We start from the raw sequence: 7,672 nt of genomic DNA on the forward strand, positions 1-7,672 counted from the left end.
TTTCCCCCCTTTAAATCTATTTGGCAATTTAGATCAGAGGGGATGGAAGTTAGGGCAGTGGCATGCTCCTCCTGGTGGATGTGGGTGATGAGGTATACCACCGGTGTACCTGCTGACTATGCCTGCTGAATGTGCACCCAACTCCAGCTCCTCAGAGACCGAATTAGAGAACTGGAGCTGGAGCTGGATGAACTTTGGATCATCCAGGAGGCAGAGGGAGTGTTAGAGAAGAGTTACTGGGAGGTAGCCCCACACAACGTATAGGACAAGAGTAGCTGGATGACAGTCAGGGAGAGGAAAACGAACGGCCAGACAGCCCTTTGGATTTCGGCGGCAGCGGTGCGCAGGGGCCTTCTTGGAGGTGAGTAGTGTATTTAAAAGCCTTACCTTTACAGGAGCAGCCCTTTGGATTTCGGCGGCAGCGGTGCGCAGGGGCCTTCTTGGAGGTGAGTAGTGTATTTAAAAGCCTTACCTTTACAGGAGCAGCCCTTTGGATTTCGGCGGCAGCGGTGCGCAGGGGCCTTCTGGGAGGTGAGTAGTGTATTTAAAAGCCTTACCTTTACAGGAGCAGCACTTTGGATTTCGGCGGCAGTGGTGCGCAGGGGCCTTCTGGGAGGTGAGTAGTGTATTTAAAAGCCTTACCTTTACAGGAGCAGCCCTTTGGATTTCGGCGGCAGCGGTGCGCAGGGGCCTTCTTGGAGGTGAGTAGTGTATTTAAAAGCCTTACCTTTACAGGAGCAGCCCTTTGGATTTCGGCGGCAGCGGTGCGCAGGGGCCTTCTGGGAGGTGAGTAGTGTATTTAAAAGCCTTACCTTTACAGGAGCAGCCCTTTGGATTTCGGCGGCAGCGGTGCGCAGGGGCCTTCTGGGAGGTGAGTAGTGTATTTAAAAGCCTTACCTTTACAGGAGCAGCCCTTTGGATTTCGGCGGCGGCGGTGCGCAGGGGCCTTCTGTGAGGTGAGTAGTGTATTTAAAAGCCTTACCTTTACAGGAGCAGCCCTTTGGATTTCGGCGGCAGCGGTGCGCAGGGGCCTTCTGGGAGGTGAGTAGTGTATTTAAAAGCCTTACCTTTACAGGAGCAGCCCTTTGGATTTCGGCGGCAGCGGTGCGCAGGGGCCTTTTGGGAGGTGAGTAGTGTATTTAAAAGCCTTACCTTTACAGGAGCAGCCCTTTGGATTTCGGCGGCAGCGGTGCGCAGGGGCCTTCTGGGAGGTGAGTAGTGTATTTAAAAGCCTTACCTTTACAGGAGCAGCCCTTTGGATTTCGGCGGCAGCGGTGCGCAGGGGCCTTCTGTGAGGTGAGTAGTGTATTTAAAAGCCTTACCTTTACAGGAGCAGCCCTTTGGATTTCGGCGGCAGCGGTGCGCAGGGGTCTTCTGGGAGGTGAGTAGTGTATTTAAAAGCCTTACCTTTACAGGAGCAGCCCTTTGGATTTCGGCGGCAGCGGTGCGCAGGGGCCTTCTGGGAGGTGAGTAGTGTATTTAAAAGCCTTACCTTTACAGGAGCAGCCCTTTGGATTTCGGCGGCAGCGGTGCGCAGGGGCCTTCTTGGAGGTGAGTAGTGTATTTAAAAGCCTTACCTTTACAGGAGCAGCCCTTTGGATTTCGGCGGCAGCGGTGCGCAGGGGCCTTCTGGGAGGTGAGTAGTGTATTTAAAAGCCTTACCTTTACAGGAGCAGCCCTTTGGATTTCAGCGGCAGCGGTGCGCAGGGGCCTTCTGGGAGGTGAGGAGTGTATTTAAAAGCCTTACCTTTACAGGAGCAGCCCTTTGGATTTCGGCGGCAGCGGTGCGCAGGGGCCTTCTGGGAGGTGAGTAGTGTATTTAAAAGCCTTACCTTTACAGGAGCAGCCCTTTGGATATCGGCGGCAGCGGTGCGCAGGGGCCTTCTGGGAGGTGAGTAGTGTATTTAAAAGCCTTACCTTTACAGGAGCAGCCCTTTGGATTTCGGCGGCAGCGGTGCGCAGGGGCCTTCTGAGAGGTGAGTAGTGTATTTAAAAGCCTTACCTTTACAGGAGCAGCCCTTTGGATTTCGGCGGCAGCGGTGCGCAGGGGCCTTCTTGGAGGTGAGTAGTGTATTTAAAAGCCTTACCTTTACAGGAGCAGCCCTTTGGATTTCGGCGGCAGCGGTGCGCAGGGGCCTTCTGGGAGGTGAGTAGTGTATTTAAAAGCCTTACCTTTACAGGAGCAGCCCTTTGGATTTCGGCGGCAGCGGTGCGCAGGGGCCTTCTGGGAGGTGAGTAGTGTATTTAAAAGCCTTACCTTTACAGGAGCAGCCCTTTGGATTTCGGCGGCAGCGGTGCGCAGGGGCCTTCTGTGAGGTGAGTAGTGTATTTAAAAGCCTTACCTTTACAGGAGCAGCCCTTTGGATTTCGGCGGCAGCGGTGCGCAGGGGCCTTCTGTGAGGTGAGTAGTGTATTTAAAAGCCTTACCTTTACAGGAGCAGCCCTTTGGATTTCGGCGGCAGCGGTGCGCAGGGGCCTTCTGTGAGGTGAGTAGTGTATTTAAAAGCCTTACCTTTACAGGAGCAGCCCTTTGGATTTCGGCGGCAGCGGTGCGCAGGGGCCTTCTGGGAGGTGAGTAGTGTATTTAAAAGCCTTACCTTTACAGGAGCAGCCCTTTGGATTTCGGCGGCAGCGGTGCGCAGGGGCCTTCTGGGAGGTGAGTAGTGTATTTAAAAGCCTTACCTTTACAGGAGCAGCCCTTTGGATTTTTGCGGCAGCGGTGCGCAGGGGCCTTCTTGGAGGTGAGTAGTTACTATAAAAAGCCTTGCCTTTACAGGAGCAGCCCTTTGGATTTCGGCGGCAGCGGTGCGCAGGGGCCTTCTTGGAGGTGAGTAGTGTATTTAAAAGCCTTACCTTTACAGGAGCAGCCCTTTGGATTTCGGCGGCAGCGGTGCGCAGGGGCCTTCTGTGAGGTGAGTAGTGTATTTAAAAGCCTTACCTTTACAGGAGCAGCCCATTGGATTTCGGCGGCAGCGGTGCGCAGGGGCCTTCTGGGAGGTGAGTAGTGTATTTAAAAGCCTTACCTTTACAGGAGCAGCACTTTGGATTTCGGCGGCAGTGGTGCGCAGGGGCCTTCTGGGAGGTGAGTAGTGTATTTAAAAGCCTTACCTTTACAGGAGCAGCCCTTTGGATTTCGGCGGCACCGGTGCGCAGGGGCCTTCTTGGAGGTGAGTAGTGTATTTAAAAGCCTTACCTTTACAGGAGCAGCCCTTTGGATTTCGGCGGCAGCGGTGCGCAGGGGCCTTCTGGGAGGTGAGTAGTGTATTTAAAAGCCTTACCTTTACAGGAGCAGCCCTTTGGATTTCGGCGGCAGCGGTGCGCAGGGGCCTTCTGGGAGGTGAGTAGTGTATTTAAAAGCCTTACCTTTACAGGAGCAGCCCTTTGGATTTCGGCGGCAGCGGTGCGCAGGGGCCTTCTGGGAGGTGAGTAGTGTATTTAAAAGCCTTACCTTGACAGGAGCAGCCCTTTGGATTTCGGCGGCAGCGGTGCGCAGGGGCCTTCTTGGAGGTGAGTAGTGTATTTAAAAGCCTTACCTTTACAGGAGCAGCCCTTTGGATTTCGGCGGCAGCGGTGCGCAGGGGCCTTCTGTGAGGTGAGTAGTGTATTTAAAAGCCTTACCTTTACAGGAGCAGCCCTTTGGATTTCGGCGGCAGCGGTGCGCAGGGGCCTTCTGGGAGGTGAGTAGTGTATTTAAAAGCCTTACCTTTACAGGAGCAGCCCTTTGGATTTCGGCGGCAGCGGTGCGCAGGGGCCTTATGGGAGGTGAGTAGTGTATTTAAAAGCCTTACCTTTACAGGAGCAGCCCTTTGGATTTCGGCGGCAGCGGTGCGCAGGGGCCTTCTGGGAGGTGAGTAGTGTATTTAAAAGCCTTACCTTTACAGGAGCAGCCCTTTGGATTTCGGCGGCAGCGGTGCGCAGGGGCCTTCTTGGAGGTGAGTAGTGTATTTAAAAGCCTTACCTTTACAGGAGCAGCCCTTTGGATTTCGGCTGCAGCGGTGCGCAGGGGCCTTCTGGGAGGTGAGTAGTGTATTTAAAAGCCTTACCTTTACAGGAGCAGCCCCTTTGGATTTCGGCGGCAGCGGTGCGCAGGGGCCTTCTGTGAGGTGAGTAGTGTATTTAAAAGGCCTTACCTTTACAGGAGCAGCCCTTTGGATTTCGGCGGCAGCGGTGCGCAGGGGCCTTCTGGGAGGTGAGTAGTGTATTTAAAAGCCTTACCTTTACAGGAGCAGCACTTTGGATTTCGGCGGCAGTGGTGCGCAGGGGCCCTTCTGGGAGGTGAGTAGTGTATTTTAAAAGCCTTACCTTTACAGGAGCAGCCCTTTGGATTTCGGCGGCACCGGTGCGCAGGGGCCTTCTTGGAGGTGAGTAGTGTATTTAAAAGCCCTTACCTTTACAGGAGCAGCCCTTTGGATTTCGGCGGCAGCGGTGCGCAGGGGCCTTCTGGGAGGTGAGTAGTGTATTTAAAAGCCTTACCTTTACAGGAGCAGCCCTTTGGATTTCGGCGGCAGCGGTGCGCAGGGGCCTTCTGTGAGGTGAGTAGTGTATTTAAAAGCCTTACCTTTACAGGAGCAGCCCTTTGGATTTCGGCGGCAGCGGTGCGCAGGGGCCTTCTGGGAGGTGAGTAGTGTATTTAAAAGCCTTACCTTTACAGGAGCAGCCCTTTGGATTTCGGCGGCAGCGGTGCGCAGGGGCCTTCTGGGAGGTGAGTAGTGTATTTAAAAGCCTGACCTTTACAGGAGCAGCCCTTTGGATTTCGGCGGCAGCGGTGCGCAGGGGCTTCTGGGAGGTGAGTAGTGTATTTAAAAGCCTTACCTTTACAGGAGCAGCCCTTTGGATTTCGGCGGCAGCGGTGCGCAGGGGCCTTCTGTGAGGTGAGTAGTGTATTTAAAAGCCTTACCTTTACAGGAGCAGCCCTTTGGATTTCGGCGGCAGCGGTGCGCAGGGGCCTTCTGGGAGGTGAGTAGTGTATTTAAAAGCCTTACCTTTACAGGAGCAGCCCCTTTGGATTTCGGCGGCAGCGGTGCGCAGGGGCCTTCTGGGAGGTGAGTAGTGTATTTAAAAGCCTTACCTTTACAGGAGCAGCCCTTTGGATTTCGGCGGCAGCGGTGCGCAGGGGCCTTCTGGGAGGTGAGTAGTGTATTAAAAGCCTTACCTTTACAGGAGCAGCCCTTTGGATTTCGGCGGCAGCGGTGCGCAGGGGCCTTCTTGGAGGTGAGTAGTGTATTTAAAAGCCTTACCTTTACAGGAGCAGCCCTTTGGATTTCCGGCGGCAGCGGTGCGCAGGGGCCTTCTTGGAGGTGAGTAGTGTATTTAAAAGCCTTACCTTTACAGGAGCAGCCCTTTGGATTTCGGCGGCAGCGGTGCGCAGGGGCCTTCTTGGAGGGGAGTAGTGTATTTAAAGCCTTACCTTTACAGGAGCAGCCCTTTGGATTTCGGCGGCAGCGGTGCGCAGGGGCCTTCTTGGAGGTGAGTAGTGTATTTAAAAGCCTTACCTTTACAGGAGCAGCCCTATGGATTTCGGCGGCAGCGGTGCGCAGGGGCCTTCTGGGAGGTGAGTAGTGTATTTAAAAGCCTTACCTTTACAGGAGCAGCCCTTTGGATTTCGGGCGGCAGCGGTGCGCAGGGGCCTTCTGGGAGGTGAGTAGTGTATTTAAAAGCCTTACCTTTACAGGAGCAGCCCTTTGGATTTCGGCGGCAGCGGTGCGCAGGGGCCTTCTGTGAGGTGAGTAGTGTATTTAAAAGCCTTACCTTTACAGGAGCAGCCCTTTGGATTTCGGCGGCAGCGTGCGCAGGGGCCTTCTGTGAGGTGAGTAGTGTATTTAAAAGCCTTACCTTTACAGGAGCAGCCCTTTGGATTTCGGCGGCAGCGGTGCGCAGGGGCCTTCTGTGAGGTGAGTAGTGTATTTAAAAGCCTTACCTTTACAGGAGCAGCCCTTTGGATTTCGGCGGCAGCGGTGCGCAGGGGCCTTCTGTGAGGTGAGTAGTGTATTTAAAAGCCTTACCTTTACAGGAGCAGCCCTTTGGATTTCGGCGGCAGCGGTGCGCAGGGGCCTTCTGGGAGGTGAGTAGTGTATTTAAAAGCCTTACCTTTACAGAGCAGCCCTTTGGATTTCGGCGGGCAGCGGTGCGCAGGGGACTTCTGGGAGGTGAGTAGTGTATTTAAAAGCCTTACCTTTACAGGAGCAGCCCTTTGGATTTCGGCGGCAGCGGTGCGCAGGGGCCTTCTGGGAGGTGAGTAGTGTATTTAAAAGCCTTACCTTTACAGGAGCAGCCCTTTGGATTTCGGCGGCAGCGGTGCGCAGGGGCCTTCTGGGAGGTGAGTAGTGTATTTAAAAGCCTTACCTTTACAGGAGCAGCCCTTTGGATTTCGGCGGCAGCGGTGCGCAGGGGCCTTCTGGGAGGTGAGTAGTGTATTTAAAAGCCTTACCTTTACAGGAGCAGCCCTTTGGATTTCGGCGGCAGCGGTGCGCAGGGCCTTCTGGGAGGTGAGTAGTGTATTTAAAAGCCTTACCTTTACAGGAGCAGCCCTTTTGGATTTCGGCGGCAGCGGGTGCGCAGGGGCCTTCTGGGAGGTGAGTAGTGTATTTAAAAGCCTTACCTTTACAGGAGCAGCCCTTTGGATTTCGGCGGCAGCGGTGCGCAGGGGCCTTCTGGGAGGTGGAGTAGTGTATTTAAAAGCCTTACCTTTACAGGAGCAGCCCTTTGGATTTCGGCGGCAGCGGTGCGCAGGGGCCTTCTGGGAGGTGAGTAGTGTATTTAAAAGCCTTACCTTTACAGGAGCAGCCCTTTGGATTTCGGCGGCAGCGGGTGCGCAGGGGCCTTCTGGGAGGTGAGTAGTGTATTTAAAAGCCTTACCTTTACAGGAGCAGCCCTTTGGATTTCGGCGGCAGCGGTGCGCAGGGGCCTTCTGGGAGGTGAGTAGTGTATTTAAAAGCCTTACCTTTACAGGAGCAGCCCTTTGGATTTCGGCGGCAGCGGTGCGCAGGGGCCTTCTGGGAGGTGAGTAGTGTATTTAAAAGCCTTACCTTTACAGGAGCAGCCCTTTGATTTCGGCGGCAGCGGTGCGCAGGGGCCTTCTGGGAGGTGAGTAGTGTATTTAAAAGCCTTACCTTGACAGGAGCAGCCCTTTGGATTTCGGCGGCAGCGGTGCGCAGGGGCCTTCTGTGAGGTGAGTAGTGTATTTAAAAGCCTTACCTTTACAGGAGCAGCCCTTTGGATTTCGGCGGCAGCGGGTGCGCAGGGGCCTTCTGTGAGGTGAGTAGTGTATTTAAAAGCCTTACCTTTACAGGAGCAGCCCTTTGGATTTCGGCGGCAGCGGTGCGCAGGGGCCTTCTGTGAGGTGAGTAGTGTATTTAAAAGCCTTACCTTTACAGGAGCAGCCCTTTGGATTTCGGCCGGCAGCGGTTGCGCAGGGGCCTTCTGTGAGGTGAGTAGTGTATTTAAAAGCCTTACCTTTACAGGAGCAGCCCTTTGGATTTCGGCGGCAGCGGTGCGCAGGGGCCTTCTGTGAGGTGAGTAGTGTATTTAAAAGCCTTACCTTTACAGGAGCAGCCCTTTGGATTTCGGCGGCAGCGGTGCGCAGGGGCCTTCTGGGAGGTGAGTAGTGTATTTAAAAGCCTTACCTTTACAGGAGCAGCCTTTGGATTTCGGCGGCAGCGGTGCGCAGGGGCTT

Source organism: Scyliorhinus torazame, chromosome 26 (assembly GCF_047496885.1).
Source record: "Scyliorhinus torazame isolate Kashiwa2021f chromosome 26, sScyTor2.1, whole genome shotgun sequence".
Taxonomy (NCBI): domain Eukaryota; kingdom Metazoa; phylum Chordata; class Chondrichthyes; order Carcharhiniformes; family Scyliorhinidae; genus Scyliorhinus; species Scyliorhinus torazame.